The sequence below is a fragment of the Aythya ferina genome (genome assembly GCF_964211825.1).
Source record: "Aythya ferina genome assembly, chromosome: 23".
Lineage (NCBI taxonomy): Eukaryota > Metazoa > Chordata > Aves > Anseriformes > Anatidae > Aythya > Aythya ferina.
Window position 1 is genome coordinate 156,736 of NC_140321.1, and position 16,205 is coordinate 172,940.

Below are 16,205 nucleotides of genomic sequence, written 5' to 3' on the forward strand. Positions count from 1 at the left end.
CAGATGTGAACTGTGTCCATGGGAGTAGGCAGTGCAGTGGTGTGAGAGACTGTCTGGATGGCACTGATGAAGCAAACTGTAACAATGTTATTCAGTGCTCTGGACCTGGCAAATTCAAGTGCAGAAGTGGAGAATGCATAGATATCAATAAAGTGTGTAACCAGCAGAGAGACTGCAAGGACTGGGGTGATGAGCCCCTGAAGGAATGCAACATAAATGAATGTGACTGTCCAGCTGTGAAACTGTGGAGGTAGTGATGAATGCCAAAACCCTGTAGTCAAATCTGTATCAACCTGAAAGGCTATCAGATGAATCCTGCTACAGGAACCTGGAAAGGGCCATACGGCAAAGCAAATTAAATAACTGTTATTTAACTTGTCAGAAGATAAAAAATAAAGTGTTTCAACAAGCAGCCACGGGAGGGAAGAATCACTGAACCCTCGATGTGAGGGACTGTACCTTGTTTTACTGACTACTGAAACAGCTGTGAGAACTGCAGAAAGGGACCCACGCATCCAGAATAAAAGGACCAGTAACTACTGAAACTTGGAGGGTTGAGTCCGCTCCTGGGAAACTGAAACTCAAGCTAAGGGAGAACTAATATTCTGGCAACGAGGCTCTGCATGAATTAAGGATGCCAAATAAAAAGGACAAGCCTAAAGGGAGAAAAGGGAGAAGGCAAGACTGGGGCAGGACCCTCCACTGTGGTGTGTATGGTCTACCGAGGGAGGCAACCCCTATCGGTATTGACTGCCGAATGAGAGGGCCTCGACCGGACTTCTCCCACACTAAGGTCAGGTTGTCCCGAGAAAATAACATAAAAAACCTCTTTTTTAAACCTATATAAAATTGTGATTCGTTTTACAGGAGCTGGATCACCCTGACAGGCCGAACGGTAACACAAGCCTGAATCGACCCTGAAGGCGTTTGCCTATTATGATCCAGCTACATGGGCAGAAGACAGATCCTGGGGCTATAGGACCTCAGTATATATACTTAATAGAATAATTAGGTTATTAGCTGTAATAGAAATAGTTATAAATGATGAGAACTGATCTAAATGAGTTATAAAGATGAGAACTGCTTTGTATCAAAATTGCCTAGCTTTGGATTGTTTGCTAGCACAAGAAGGAGAAGTCTGTGGAAAATTTAACTTTAGTAATTACTGTTTAAAGATTGATGAAAAGGTGTTTCTTCCTAGTAACTGATAGAATGTTATGTTCTGGTTTAGGATGAGAAGAATGTTAATAATATGCTGATGTTTTAATTGTTTTTAATTGTTACAGAGCAGTGCTTACACCAAGCCAAGGACCAAGCCAAATTCAGCTTCTCACTGTCCTGCCAGCAGGCAGGCTGGGAGGAGGGCCGGACTGCTCGGGGTTAGGTTGGGCATCGGACAGCAGGTGGTGAGCAATTGCATTGTGCATCACTTGTTTCGTACACATTATTACTAGTAGTACTATTATCATCATTATTGTTATTATCTTCTTGTTTTTATCTCAACTCACAGGCTTCACTTTCCCATTTCTCTCTCCCATCCCAGAGAAGGAGGGGGGAGGTGAGCGAGCAAACACAAACCTGGAAGGATATGGAATGGGATTTATTTTCATGGCTGCCTGGTGGACCATGGGTCAAAAGAGTGTTATTTTTATTGTTATGTGGTGTAATTACGTTATTATTTGTACCTTGTATGATACCTTGTCTTACATTATTAATACACCGGGTGATAAATAGTACATTTGTAATAACTTCATTAAAAAAAGAAGGGAATATGTCAATTATGATGCTTAAGAATTGGACCCTCCAAGAACAAACTGATGAAATCCAATTATTAATAACAGAAGAGACACGAATTGGGGATGTTAAAAAGAAGATAAGGGATTGTGAGGAATGTTTTAACAATTCGTGTCCATAAAGAACAATTCTGTTTGAATCCTGTCTGCCTCTGGGCCCTGCACTGGCAATTTAATTCTTGAACCTCAGCTGCAGTGTGTCCCAGTCTCCCCCTCATTCTAGTCAATTTATCACTCCTTAAATTTATGAACCTGTTTGCTTTTGTTATTCCGGACTTCTATTTCTAACACTGCTATAGATGTGTCTGTGAATGGCTGGGGAAGAATGTTTTAATTACTCGTGAAGCTGTTTGTGTTTGATGTCTGGGAGTTTCAGAACAACTGATAACAACTAGTGACTGTTATGGGATACTATGCGGATCTTTGGTATCTGGTTAGGGGGGCCGAGAGATTAAGAGGAAGGAAAAAGAAGCTGAAGGACGGCTGGGAGACAAGTCTTGAAGAGAATGTTCTATAAACTTGGTATGGTGCCAAGTAAGTACAAAGGGGGAGAGGAAGACTACGAGCCTTCAGCATGAAAGACCCCTAGAGACTCCCAGAAGAGACCCCAGAGGAGACTGCGCATGCTCCAGTAGGAGGGACTGCACCCCGGAAGCTAATTTTAATAATCTATTTTTTTTAGAAGTAGTAATGAATATGTATTAGTCTAGGAGCATAAAAATCAGCTGCTTGATGTAACTGGTGTGCGTCCTGGTGGAGCGGAGACTCCCGGTGCACCCAGCGCTGTTTGCTTACCTCTATTCCTTTATATTCTTTCAATAAATCCTATTTTTTTATTTAATCCTAATTTGAATCCTGAGCCATTTATAACAAGGGTTAGGTTAACTTTAAGGTTTATGTTAAGTGTAAGTGTAAGGGTAACGGAGACAGTAAAGGTAAGGGTAAGGGGAATGGTAAAGTTAAGGCTACAAGTACGTGTTAGGATATGGGTTATGGTAAGGGTAAGGGTTAGGGTAAGGGTAAGTGTTAGGGTAATGATTAGGGTTAATTTTAGGGTTAGGGTGAGGGAAACATAAGGGTAAGTGTTAGGGTAATAGTTAAGGGTAAGGTTAAGGTTAAGAGTAAGTGTAACTTTTAGGGTAAGGGTTAGGGTTAATGTAAGGGTCAGGGTAAGGGCTGGGGTAAGGTTTAGGGTTAGGGTTAGGTTAAGGGTAAGGATTAGGGTAAGGGTAAGGGTATGGATAAGGATAAGTGTAAGTGTTAGGGTAAGGGTAATGTTAAAGGTAACAGTAAGTGTAAGGAGAAGGGTTAGGGTAAGGGTAAGAGTAAGGGTATTGGCAACAGTAAGGGTGAGGGTTACAGTAAGGGTAAGTGTAAGGTTTAGATTTAGGCTAAGGGTAAGTGTAGCAGAAAGGGTAAGGTTTACTGTAAGGTTTAAGGTTTCGGCTTCGGTTAAGGGTAAGGGTAAGGGTAATTGTACGAGTAATTGCTAGGGTAAGTGTAAGCGTAAGTGTACATGTAAGTGTTGTTGTAGGGCTTATGGTAAGGGTAAGGTCAAGGGTAAGGTTTATGTTAAGGGTAAGCGTAAGGGTAACGGATAGAGTAAGGGTAAGGGTAAGGTTAAGGGTACAAATATGTGTTAGGGTATGGGTTATGGTATGGGTAAGAATTAGGGTAAGTATAAGGGTAAGGGTAAGTGTAAGGGTACAGGTCAGGGTAAGGGTTAGAGTAAGGGTTAGGGTTAGGGTTAGGGTAAGTGTAAGGGTTAGGGTAAGGGTTAGTTTTAGGGTTAAAGTCAGGAAAACGTATGCGTAAGTATTAAGTTAATGTTAAGGGTAAGGTTAAGGTTAAAAGTAAGTGTAAGGTTTAGGGTAGAGGTTAGGGTTAATGTAAGGGTCAGGGTAAGGGTTGGGGTAAGGTTTAGGGTAAGGGTTAGGTTCAGGATAAGTGTTAGGGTAAGGGTAAGGTTAATGGTAACCGTAGGGTTACGGTAAGGGTAAGAATAAGGGTATGGGTAATGGTAAGGGCGAGGGTTAGGCTAAGGGTAAGTGTAAGGTTTAGATTTAGGCTAAGGGTAAGTGTAGCAGAAAGGGTAAGGTTTACGGTAAGGGTAAGTGTTAGGATAAGGGTAAGGTTTAGGGTTAGGTTAAGGGTAAGGGATAGGGTAAGGGTAAGGGTTACGGTAACGGTAAGGGTAAGGGTTACGGTAAGGGTACGGGTACGGGTAGAAGTATGTGTTAGAGTATGGGTTATGGTAAGGGTAAGGGTTAGGGTAAGGGTAAGTGTTGGGGTAATGGTTAGGGTTAATTTTAGGGTTAGGGTGAGGGAAAAGTAAGGGTAAGTATTAGGTTAAGGTTAAGGGTAAGGTTAAGGTTAAGTTTTAGGGTTAGGGTTAATGTAAGGGTCAGGGTAAGGGTTCAGGTAAGGTTTAGGGTTAGGGTTAGGTTAAGGTTAAGTGTTAGGGTAAGCGGAAGTTGTATGGATAAGGATTAGTGTAAGGGATAGGGTAAGGGTAAGTGTTCGGGTAAGGGTAAGGTTAATGGTAACCGTAAGTGTAAGGGTAAGGGTTAGGGTAAGGGGAAGAGTAAGGGTAAGGGTAGGGGAAGTCTAAGGTTATGGGTCAGGGTTAAAAGTTAGAGTAAGGGTTAGGGTTAGGGTTAGGTAAGGATAAGTGTTAGGGTAATGGTTACGGTTAATTTTAGGGTTATGTTGAGGGAACATAGCAACAGTGCGCGCAGTCGCAGAATATACCAGGATGTGCTGAGTAATCCCAGAATTAGCAAGGTATAAAAAGGGACCCTGGCAGGGGTGAGGTGCTTGCCGTTGGCGGAGCTGAGACTCCCCAGCTGCCCAGTGCTGTTTTGCTTGATGTTTGCTTACTCAATAAATTCCTTTCTATGATTAATACAATGCTCTCTGAAAATTAATTAAGGGGGCAACTTATAACACTTTGGACGCTCAAAACCCAAACCCAAAAACTTTGGACGCTCAAAACCCTATCCCGAAAACAGGACGCTCAAAGCCCTAACCCAAAAACATTAGGATGCTCCAAGCCCTAACCCAAAAACATTCGGACGCTCAAAACCCAAACCCAAAACATTAAGATGCTCCAAACCCTATCCGGAAAACATTAGGAAGCTCAAAGACCTATCCCAAATACTTAGGACGCTCAAAACCCTATCCTGGAAACACTGAGATGCTCAGAACCCTATCCTCAAAATTTAGGATGCTCCAAACCCTAACCCAAAAACATTAGGACGCTCAAAGCCCCAACCCAAAACATTAGGACGCTCCAAACCCTATCCTGGAAACATTAAGATGCTCAAAACCCTATCCTGAAAACTGAGGATGCTCATTACCCAGACCCAAAATATTAAGATGCTCAAAACCCTAACCCAACTACTTAGGATGCTTGAAAGCCTATCCCAAAAAATTAGGGCACACAAAAGCCTAACCCCAAAAATTAAGATGCTCAAAATCCAAACCCCCAAAATTAGGATACTCAAAACCCTGGACCTGGAGAAACTAACCTGAAAAAAAAAAAAACAAAACAAAACAAAAAAAAGATCTTAAAACCCTAACCGTAAATAACTGACCAAAAATAAAACCTTAAGACTCTAACCCTAAAAAACATATCAACACTACAACCCAAAAAACTCTAATACCCTAACACGCTAACCCTGAAACCCTTAAAACCCTAACCCCCAAATCCTTAAAACCCTAACTGTTAAAACTCCAACCCTAAAAACCTTAAAATCCTAAACATAAACCCTGAAACCCCTTACCCTGAAACCCAACCCTAGTGCCCAATCCCTGAAACCTTAAAACCCTGAATCAATCTGTAGCAAATAGCATAGGCTGAGTCGAGGATCTCAGTACAGTAGCATTATTATTCGAGATTACAATGGCGGGTGTCCCACAAGCAGGAGGGTGCCTACTAATTCCATACACAGTTTATACACTTTTTTTTTCTGCCGAGGACCGGGACCCTCCCCTGTTTCCCCTTTAACTGTGCTATTCAAGGTTCATAATCTAGCTGGTGCTTCACAGAAAATACACAGCTGCTGGCCTGTTACAAGTCACATTTCTTTTGAGGTTTTTACTCTTTGAGGTGGTAATGTTTCTTACGCCGTGATTTCCACCTAATTGCTGTAAGGATTCTGGTTGTCTGCGTTTTACAAGGTTGTCTGTTATAATAAATAAAAGTCCCAAATAGGATTACAATCAAAGTTTACAATTCACTGAATGAATAGAGGTAAGCAAACAGTGCTGGGTACGCCGGGAGTCTCTGCTCCACCAAGACGCGCACCAGTTATACACCAGTTACCTCCCTTAAGGGATATAGAGAAGCCCTCTCAGATACTTCCGTCCTGCTTCTCCTGCATGTTGCCGGAGGTCGGTCTAATTCTGGTGCTGTTGGTGGTGGAAGCTGGGGCAACGGTGGTACTGGTGGCGATACCACAGCCACCGGAGGGGGAGCCGCCGGGGGTGGATTGTTAGGATATGGAGGTGGTAGCTTATCCAACGGCTCACGTTTATCTTCTTTTTCTTTTTCATGTTCTTCTTGTTCTTCAAATTTCTTACCTGCTTTTAGTGTAAATATTGAGGCTGGAAAAGGACGTGAAGTCCTCCTGATCCATAATCCTGCATAATCGCTTTCTTCCTGGCTAAAAGCTTCCTTTGAATTAACATGGATATTTAAGGCCTGGCAAATCCAGTCTTTGAAGGATCCAAAAACAGGCCAAAAGACATGTAGTCTTAAAGGCTCCTTTGGCCATTCTGTCACATAATACTGGACCATTTTTAATTTACTTTTTCCTTTTCTGGGGTCCCTATCATTCCAATTTCTAATCGTTATTCCTAATGGACTTTCTGGTGGTATGACTGGTAATTTGCTCCCTTTCTTCCGGTCTCTGGTCTTCGATTTTGTCTGACCCATCTAGGAATTTTACTCTGGCAATTCCCACAGCCCTTGGTTACCTTAGTAAGAGTGTCTTGCAGGGGGTCGAGGACCTATCACACACCCACAAATCCTATAGGAATCCCTTCGGTCCTTCACCGGCCAAGTCCCTCGCGGGAGATTGGAACCGCGGTTAGAAGACCTCCACAATCGCTTCGGAACTAAGTTCCATCTCAGTCACACTCTTACACACACAGGCAACCGAACCCCACCCAACCGAACGGTATACGCTTTAAATGCTTACGACTCCGTCATCTTCGTTCGGATCTTCACACACACAATTATGGGCAAAATATAGTGCTGCAGCTGGCAAGGGAGCTGAAAAAAAGAATCAGAAACTTTGCTTACCTTTATTCAGGTTTAAGATGCCATTAGTTCCGACCTGACTCAAACAGCAGCCACCAAATGGTGGGGGTGCCTCTCCTAGATCAAACCAGAAATCAGGAACCAAAGCCCTCCCGGACGAGCGCCCGCTTGTAATAAATGACTGGGTCCCAAATAGGATTGCAATTGAAATTTACAATTTATTAATTGAATAGAGGTAAGCAAGCAGCGCTGGGTGCGCCAGGAGTCTCTGCTCCACCAAGACGCACACAAGTTACATCAGGCGGCTGGTTTTTATGCTGCTAGGCTAATACATATTCATTACTACTTCTACAAAACGCAGGGTTATTCTAATTAGTTCCCAGAATCCAAACCCTCCCACTGGTGCAGGCGTTATCAGTCTCCGGTGGTCCCTCTGGGGGCCGCTCGTACTGAAGGCTCGTAGTCTTCCTCCCAGGCTTTTCTCTTGTCCATCTCCTTTGTCCATCTTGGCTGGATGGCAGACACTTGCATAGTGTCCCATGCAACAGTTGTAATAGTTAGCAGTTATTCTGAAACCCCTTTGTTCTCTTATCCCCTATTGACCCGAATTGCTGGACCATTCCTTTGCAAGATACAAGAACTATATATATTAACCACTCTGGTTTTCTCAGACTTTTCATCATATCATGCGGCCCTAGCATTGTTCCATATTGACACGAATCAGATGAACTCATTTCACACTGTTAAGCTGTCTTATCACTGCAAGCATATCTCAATACCACCTTCCTTCCCTCTACAGGATGTAACTGCGCAAAAACAACATTTTTATTCCCACAACCTTGATCCCCTTACCCTGAAATCCTTATTCCCCTTAAACCTAACAACTCTAACCACAACCCTAACCCTTATTATCAACCCCCTAACGCTAATGACACTGACCTTAATCCAAACCCCAAACTGCCCCTAACCCCAGACAACCAACAACGAAACACACACACACAAAGATGGAAACTACAAAAAAGGCAAAACCCACGATACAGGCCCCAAATCACAAATACACAACCAAAATGCTACAGAAAAGCCCCAGATGCAGGCCCCAAATGCTACTGCTAGGCCTCAAAAGCTCAAGATGCATCCCAAAGCAAAAATGCAGACCCCAAACGTTACAGAAAAGCCCCCAAACCCAGGCTGCACAAGTCTACAAGCAGGCCCCAAACTGCCAACAGAAGCAGGCACCAACCACACCCAGATGCAGACCCCAACTGCCCACAAGCAGCTCCTACCCCACCACCCCCTCCCAAGAACTGGACTCCACCCAGACACTGGCCCAAGACCCGGACCCGACCCCCGCCAACCCCCCTACCCTCCCCCCGACACAGGTGTACAAGCAGCTCACAACCCGCCCCTTCAGAGACCGGTCCCACTCCCCCCACCCCCCCCAAGACACGGGATGCGGAGGTGTACAACCAACTCCCAACTCCCTCCCCCTCAAAGGGAGGCCCCAAAGACCCCCAAATGGAGGCTCCTAGAGTGAACAAACAGCTCCCAACTTCCCCAGGCACAGACCCCCCCCCCCCCCCCCAAACACAGGCCACAAAGGTGTATAAACAGCCCAGACCCCCCTCCAAGACCATGGCCCCTATAGTGTACAAGCAGCTCCCAAACACCCACAGATGCAGGCCCCAACCCTTCTCAAAAGGGAGGCACCTAGAATGCATGAGCAACTCCCAACCAGCCTAAACATAGGTCCAAAAGTGCACAAGAAGCTCCCAACCCCCCTCAAATACAGACCCCAAAAGTGTACAAGTAGCTCCCCCCCTGAGACAGGACCCAAAGGTGTACAACCAGTTCCCAACACCCCTGAGACACAGGCCCCAACCGCCCCCCCAGACACAGCGACCCAAATTCTACAAGCAGCTCCCAACCCCTGCCAGGCAGGCCCCCTACCCTATACAAGCAGCTCCCAACCCACCCCCCTGCCCCGAGGGAGGCCCCCAAGCCCCCCACAAACACAGGCCCCTACAGTGTACAGGCAGCTCCCAGCCACCCCCAGATGCTGGCCCCAAAGTTGTACAAACAGCTCCCAGCCACCCTGCAGAAACAGATTCCTACATTGTACAAGCAGTTCCCAGCCCGCTAGACACAGGCCCTGACCCCCCACACATGCAGGCCCCAAAGGTGTACAAGCAGCTCCCACCCCTCCCCCAGACGCAGGTCCCAAGCCCCCCCCCCCCCCCAAACACAGGCCCCTACAACCAGCACCCAACCCCCTACCCCCGATGCCAGGCCCAAAGGTGTAGAAGCAGCTCCAAACCTCCTCCCTCAACCCAGGCTCCAACAGTGTACAAGCACCTCCCAACCAACCCTCCCCTTCCCCCCCCCCCCCCCCCCGCCCCCCCGACACAGGCTCCAAAGGAATACAAAGAGCTCCCACCCCTCCCCCAGATGCTGGTCTCAACCCCACCCCGCCCCCAGAAGCAGGCCCCAAAGGTGTAGAGTCAGCTCCCAACCCCCTCAATGCCGGCCCCAAGGGTCTACAAGCAGCTCCCCGCTTGCCCCCAGATACCGGCCCCCAGACACAGACCCCAAAAGCCTAATCACAGGCCCTGAACTCTAGAGGCAGGCTCCAAAACCCAGGACAAAGCCCCACTGGTTCGAGACAGGGCCCAAATCCCAGACACAGGCCCCAAGCGCTAAACATATGCCAAAAAAAGTATTAGTGCTGGTGCCAAATGTTACAGACAGGCCCCAAAGCCCGAGATGCTAAAGGCTGAGACGTAACTTGGCTTTCTGAATTACTGGAAAGCAGCTTTCATTCTCAGATAATTGTGTGCAGGCTAGATAGGATGGGGCTTCAGGCACCTCTTCACCTGAGGAAACACACTGCCATCAGGCACCGCTGTGCCAGACAAGCTTGTTCTGCTAGAACACCCTACTCAGATGCACTGTGGCATTCAAGTGAACTGCTTTCATGCAAATATAACGACTGATGTTACAACCCACCTTGCCTGTGGCACCTGATGAACAGAAGAGTAAGCCACCGCAGCGCTTCAAAACCATCCCTGCACGTGCCGCTCCTTGTCGCTCTCTGGCCTTATCTCATATCCTTATCCACTTCTGTGGAGAGCCTGCCACGGCACCTGCAAAGCAAGACGGACACCTTTCATAGTCACCTTGCGCTACTTGGTCGTTCTGCTCCAACCCAGCTCATGACCAGCCCCTCTTCTTACACAGCTCTTCAGAGTGCAGTTTGCTCCTTTGAGCCTGTGCGAGACACCTGTGAAAGAAAAAGAAACGCATAGGCCGATGCAGCATCCAAAGACACAGCACAACTAGGTAAGTTACTCTCATCTGCTCCCTTACCTCTGCCGCTTACCAGCCCCCGAGGCAGATGCTTCAATCTACCCTCTTCAAACAGCTACAACACCTCTAAAAGACAAAGAGGGGATGCCTAGAGGAACAGTGAGACCTACAACACAACTGCTACATCTGTTCCTCACTCACCTTGCCAGAGGCAGCTCTGCGTGTGACATCCCAGGTTGTACACTGCGTTACCTAACCCTTACCGTAACCCTTACCCTAAATCTTCTCACCCTTACCATTACCCAAATCCTTACCTTTACTTTTTCCTTACCCTTACTCTTTCCTTTAACCATAACCTTACCCTTACCCTATACCTTACTCCAAACCTTCCCCTTACCTTCCCCTTCCCCTTACACTTAACCTAACCCTTACCCTTCTGCTTCCCCTAAAACATATCCTAACACATTCCCTTACCCTTACACTTACCCTAACCCTTTCTATTACCCTTACACTTACTCTTGCCCTAATCCTTGCTTGCACCCTTACACTTATTCTAACCCTTACCCTTACCCATACTCAAACCCTTACTCTAACCCTTACCCTGACCCGTACCCTTACCCTTACCCTTACCCTAACCCTAAACCTTAAACCTTACTTTAAAGCTTACCCTTTCTGCTACACTTACCCTTAGCCGAAATCTAAACCTTACACTTACCCTTAGCCTAACCCTCACCCTTACCATTACCCATACCCTTATTCTTACCCTTACCGTAACCCTTACCTTTACACTTACGGTTACCATTAACCTTACCCTTACCCTAACATTTATCCTTAACCTAACCCTTACCCTAAACCTTACCCCAACCCTTACCCTGACCCTTACATTAACCCTAACCCTTACCCTAAACCTTACCCTTACTCTTAACCTTAACCTTACCCTTAACATTCACCTAATACTTACGCATACGTTTTCCTGACTTTAACCCTAAAACTAACCCTAACCATTACCCTAACATTTAACCTTACCCTAACCCTAACCCTTACTCTAACCCTTACCCTGACCTGTACCCTTACACTTACCCTTACCCTTATACTTACCCTAATTCTTACCCATACCATAACCCATACCCTAACACATATTTGTACCCTTAACCTTACCGTTACCCTTAACCTTACCCTTACCCTTACTCTATCCCTTACCCTTACCCTTACGCTTACCCTTAACATAAACCTTACCCTTGACCTTACCCTTACCATAAGCCATACAACAACACTTACATGTACACTTACGCTTGCACTTACCCTAGCAATTACTCGTACAATTACCCTTAACCTTACTATTAAGCTAACCCTAAACCTTACCCTTATCCTAACACTTACCCTTATCCTAAACCTTACCCTTTCTGCTACACTTACCCTTTGCCTAATTCTAAACCTTACCCCAACCCTCACCCTTACCTAAATCTAACTAAAATCTAACCATTACCCTAACCCCTCACCCTTACAATATACATATTTTTACCCTTTACCTAAACCTTTACCCCAACCCTTACCTTGACCCTTACATTAACCCTAATCCTTACACTAAACCTTACACTTACTCTTAACCTTAACCTTAGCTGTAACCTAATACTTACTCTTACGTTTCCCTCACCCTAACCCTAAAATTAACCCTAACCATTACCCTAACACTTACCCTTACCCTAACCCTTACTCTAACCCTTACAATGACCCGTACTTTTACACATACCCTTACACTTACCCTTACTCTTAAACTTACACTAACCCTTACCCTTAACTAAATCTAACCCTTACACTAAACATCATCCTTACCCTTACCATTATCCCTTCTCTTACCCTTATCCTAAACATTTCCCAAACCCTTACCCTTACATTAAACCTAACCCTTACCATAACTCTTAACCTTATCCTTAAACTTAACCTAATACTTACCCTTCCGTTTCCCTCACCCTAAACCTAAAATTAGCCTAACCATTACCCTAACACTTACCCTTACTCTAACCCTTACCATGAACTTAAGTGTAAGTGTTAGGATAACGTTAACCTTAAGGGTGACCCTTAAGCTGATCCTTAATGTTTATGGTTAGGTTAAGGGTAATTGTACGAGTAATTACTAGGATAAGTGTAAGCGTAAGTGTACATGTAAGTGTTGATGTATGGCTTATGGTAAGGGTAAGGTAAAGGGTAAGGTTTATGTTAAGGGAAAGTGTAAGAGTAACGGATAGAATAAGGGTAAGTGTAACGGTTAAGTGTTAGGGTAATGGTTAGGGTTAATTTTAGGATTAGGGTGAGAAAAATGTAAGGTTAAGTACTAGCTTAAGGTTAAGGGTAAGGTTAAGGTTAAGAGTAAGTGTAAGGTTTAGGTTAAGGGTTATGGTTAATGTAAGGTTCAGGGAAAGGTTTGGGGTAAGGTTTAGGGTTAGGTTCAGCTTAAGGGTAAGGGTTGGGGTAAGGTTAAGGGTATGGATAAGGATAAGTGTAAGGGATAGGGTAAGGGTAAGGGTTAGCGTAAGGGTAAGATTAATGGTAAGGTTTATGTTAAGGGTAAGCGTAAGGGTAACGGATAGAGTAAGGGTAAGGGTAACGGTAAGGTTAAGGGTAAAAATAAGTGTTAGGGTATGGGTTATGGTATGGGTAAGAGTTAGGGTAATGTAAGGGTAAGGGTGAGTGTAAGGGTATGGGTCAGGGTAAGGGTTAGAGTAAGGGTTAGGGTTAGGGTAAGGGTAAGTGTTAGAATAATGGTTCGGGTTAATTTTAGGGTTAGGGTGAGGGAAACGTTAGGGTAAGTATTGGGTTAAGGTAAGGGTAAGTGTAAGGTTTAGATTTAGGCTAATGGTAAATGTAGCAGAAAGGGTAAGGTTTACGATAAGGGTAAGTGTTAGGGTAAGGGTAAGGTTTAGGGTAACATAAAGGGTAAGGATTACGGTAAGGGTAAGGGTACGGGTAGAATTTGTTAGAATATGGCTTATGGTAAGGGTAAGGTTTAGGGTAAGAGTAAGGGTAAGTGTATGTGTAAGGGTACGGGTCATTGTAAGGGTTAGAGTAAGGGTTAGGGTAAGGGTAGGTGTTAGGGTAATAGTTAGGGTTAATTTTAGGGTTAGGTTGAGGGAAACAGAAGGGTAAGTATTAGGTTAAGGTTAAGGGTAAGGTTAAGGTTAAGAGTAAGTGTAAGTTTTAGGGTAAGGGTAAGGGTTAATGTAAGGGTCAGGGTAAGGGTTAAGGTAAGGTTTAGGGTTAGAGTTAGGTTAAGGTTAAGTTTTAGGGTAAGGGTAAGTTATATGTATAAGGATAAGTGTAAGGGTAAGTGTTAGGGTAAGTGTAAGGATAAGGATAAGTGTACAAGTCAGGGTAAGGTTTAGAGTTAGGATTAGGGTTTGGGTTAGGGTAAGGGTAAGTGTTAGGGTAATGGTTAGGGTTAATTTTAGGTGTATGGTGACGGATAAGAAAGGGTAAGTAGTAGGTTAAGGTTAAGCGTAAGGTTAGGGTTAAGAGTAAGTGTAAGTTTTAGGGTACGGTTTAGGGTTAATGTAAGGGTCAGGGTAAGTGTTTGAGTAAGATTTAGGGTTAGGGTAAGAGTAAGTATATGGGTAATGGTAAGGGTAAGTGTTAGGGTTAGGGTAAGTGTAAGGTTTAGATTTAGGCTAAGGGTAAGTGTAGCAGAAAGGGTAAGGGTTACGGTAAGTGTAAGTGTAAGGATAAGGTTAAGGTTTAGGCTTACGTTAAGGGTAAGGGTAATGCTTTGGTAAGGGTAAGAGTAAGGGTAAAGGTAAGGGTTACGGTAAGGGTAAGGGTACTGGTAGAAGTATGTGTTAGAGTACGGCTTATGGTAAGGGTACAAGAAGCTCCCCCCCCAGAGACAGGACCCAAAGGTGTACAACCAGTTCCCAACACCCCTGAGACAAAGGCCCCAACCGCCCCCCCAGACACAGCGACCCAAATTCTACAAGCAGCTCCCAACCCCTGCCAGGCAGGCCCCCTACCCTATACAAGCAGCTCCCAACCCTCCCCCCCCCCCCCGAGGGAGGCCCCCAAGGCCCCCACAAACACAGGCCCCTACAGTGTACAGGCAGCTCCCAGCCACCCCCAGATGCTGGCCCCAAAGTTGTACAAACAGCTCCCAGCCACCCTGCAGAAACAGATTCCTACATTGTACAAGCAGTTCCCAGCCCGCTAGACACAGGCCCTGACCCCCCACACATGCAGGCCCCAAAGGTGTACAAGCAGCTCCCACCCCTCCCCCAGACGCAGGTCCCAAGCCCCCCCCCCAAACACAGGCCCCTGCAACCAGCACCCAACCCCCTACCCCCGATGCCAGGCCCAAAGGTGTAGAAGCAGCTCCAAACCTCCTCCCTCAACCCAGGCTCCAACAGTGTACAAGCACCTCCCAACCAACCCTCCCCTTCCCCCCGCCCCCCCCCCCCCCCGCCCCCCGACACAGGCTCCAAAGGAATACAAAGAGCTCCCACCCCTCCCCCAGACGCAGGTCTCAACCCCCCCCCCGCCCCCAGAAGCAGGCCCCAAAGGTGTAGAGTCTGCTCCCAACCCCCTCAATGCCGGCCCCAAGGGTCTACAAGCAGCTCCCCCCTTGCCCCCAGATACCGGCCCCCAGACACAGACCCCAAAAGCCTAATCACAGGCCCTGAACTCTAGAAACAGGCTCCAAAACCCAGGACAAAGCCCCAGTGGTTCGAGACAGGGCCCAAATCCCAGACACAGGCCCCAAACGCTAAACATATGCCAAAAAAAGTATTAGTGCTGGTGCCAAATGTTACAGACAGGCCCAAAAGCCCGAGATGCTCAAGGCTGAGACGTAACTTGACTTTCTGAATTACTGGAAAGCAGCTTTCATTCTCAGATAATTGTGTGCAGGCTGATTAAGGAGGTATTGGGGAGGCAAGGACAATCCCCAGACAAGGACTGTGTATCTCGAAACAAGACACTGGAACTCATGATAAGGAAGCGGCAGGCGGACAGAGAAACGAATGTAAGGACTATAACTCTCGAAACTGGACATTGGAATTCATTATAAAGATACAACAAACGGGAGAATTGGCAACAACCAGCTCTTGCAATTAAGAAACATGCCAATTCAGCAGATTCCTGACCAAAGGTGAAAAGTACACTGTGAGGAAGACTCGGGGTCTTCCTCCCAAAGACCCCTGCCCACGTCCCAAAGACCCCTGCCCACAATTCTTGGAAGGCTCTGCGCAGGAGCAAGGTGCCAAAAGGCTAATTAGCATGAGAAGCGAGGGAAGGCGGGGATAGGTAATGCATATGTATAGGTGCTTGTAGAATATTGATAGATTGATTGTATAAATTCAAGACTGCTTTCTGCTTTGGGTATGCACGATAGGTGGAGAGATCCCCCGTGCATCCAGCGCTGCAATAAAGAATATACCACTTAAAGGAATTTCGGCTTCGATCTTTGAATCAATTTGGCGACCCAGATGGGACAACCTCTCTGCCGGACTGCAGGACCCGCTGGGAACAGGACTCCCTAGGGTACCCCCGCGATTTCCCGGAGGGACTCCTCGACTCACCGGATCACTGCGGAGGCAGACAAGGACCCCATCATTGTAAGTGAGTATATTCTTTATTCTGGTTTGGTTTTCTGGTAGACCGGTCATCTGGAACTGTCTGTAAGTCAGAAGGTGATCTTCTGCGAGGCAGTGTTTGGTATATACTTTGTGGTTAGCACCATAAGTACATGTTTGGGGACCTTAAGGAAGGAGCTCGCTTTAAGGTCCGTCTGGAATTGTGCTGTCTATTTCGGTTTTCTGACTCATGGAGTATGGTATTTAACTCTGGTTATTGTTACTGCG

The 16,205-nt window shown here is 45.9% G+C and overlaps 1 long non-coding RNA gene across 1 annotated transcript; it reads right to left on the reverse strand.

Moving 5' to 3' along the window:
• Positions 1 to 7,252: 7,252 nt before the first annotated feature.
• LOC311422781 lies at positions 7,253 to 11,197 on the reverse strand. The gene is made up of 5 exons (XR_014685502.1): positions 10,564 to 11,197; positions 10,423 to 10,488; positions 10,290 to 10,336; positions 10,063 to 10,199; positions 7,253 to 7,583 (listed from the first exon to the last, which is right to left on the reverse strand). It is a non-coding gene; the product is annotated as an uncharacterized lncRNA (long non-coding RNA).
• Positions 11,198 to 16,205: the final 5,008 nt, after the last annotated feature.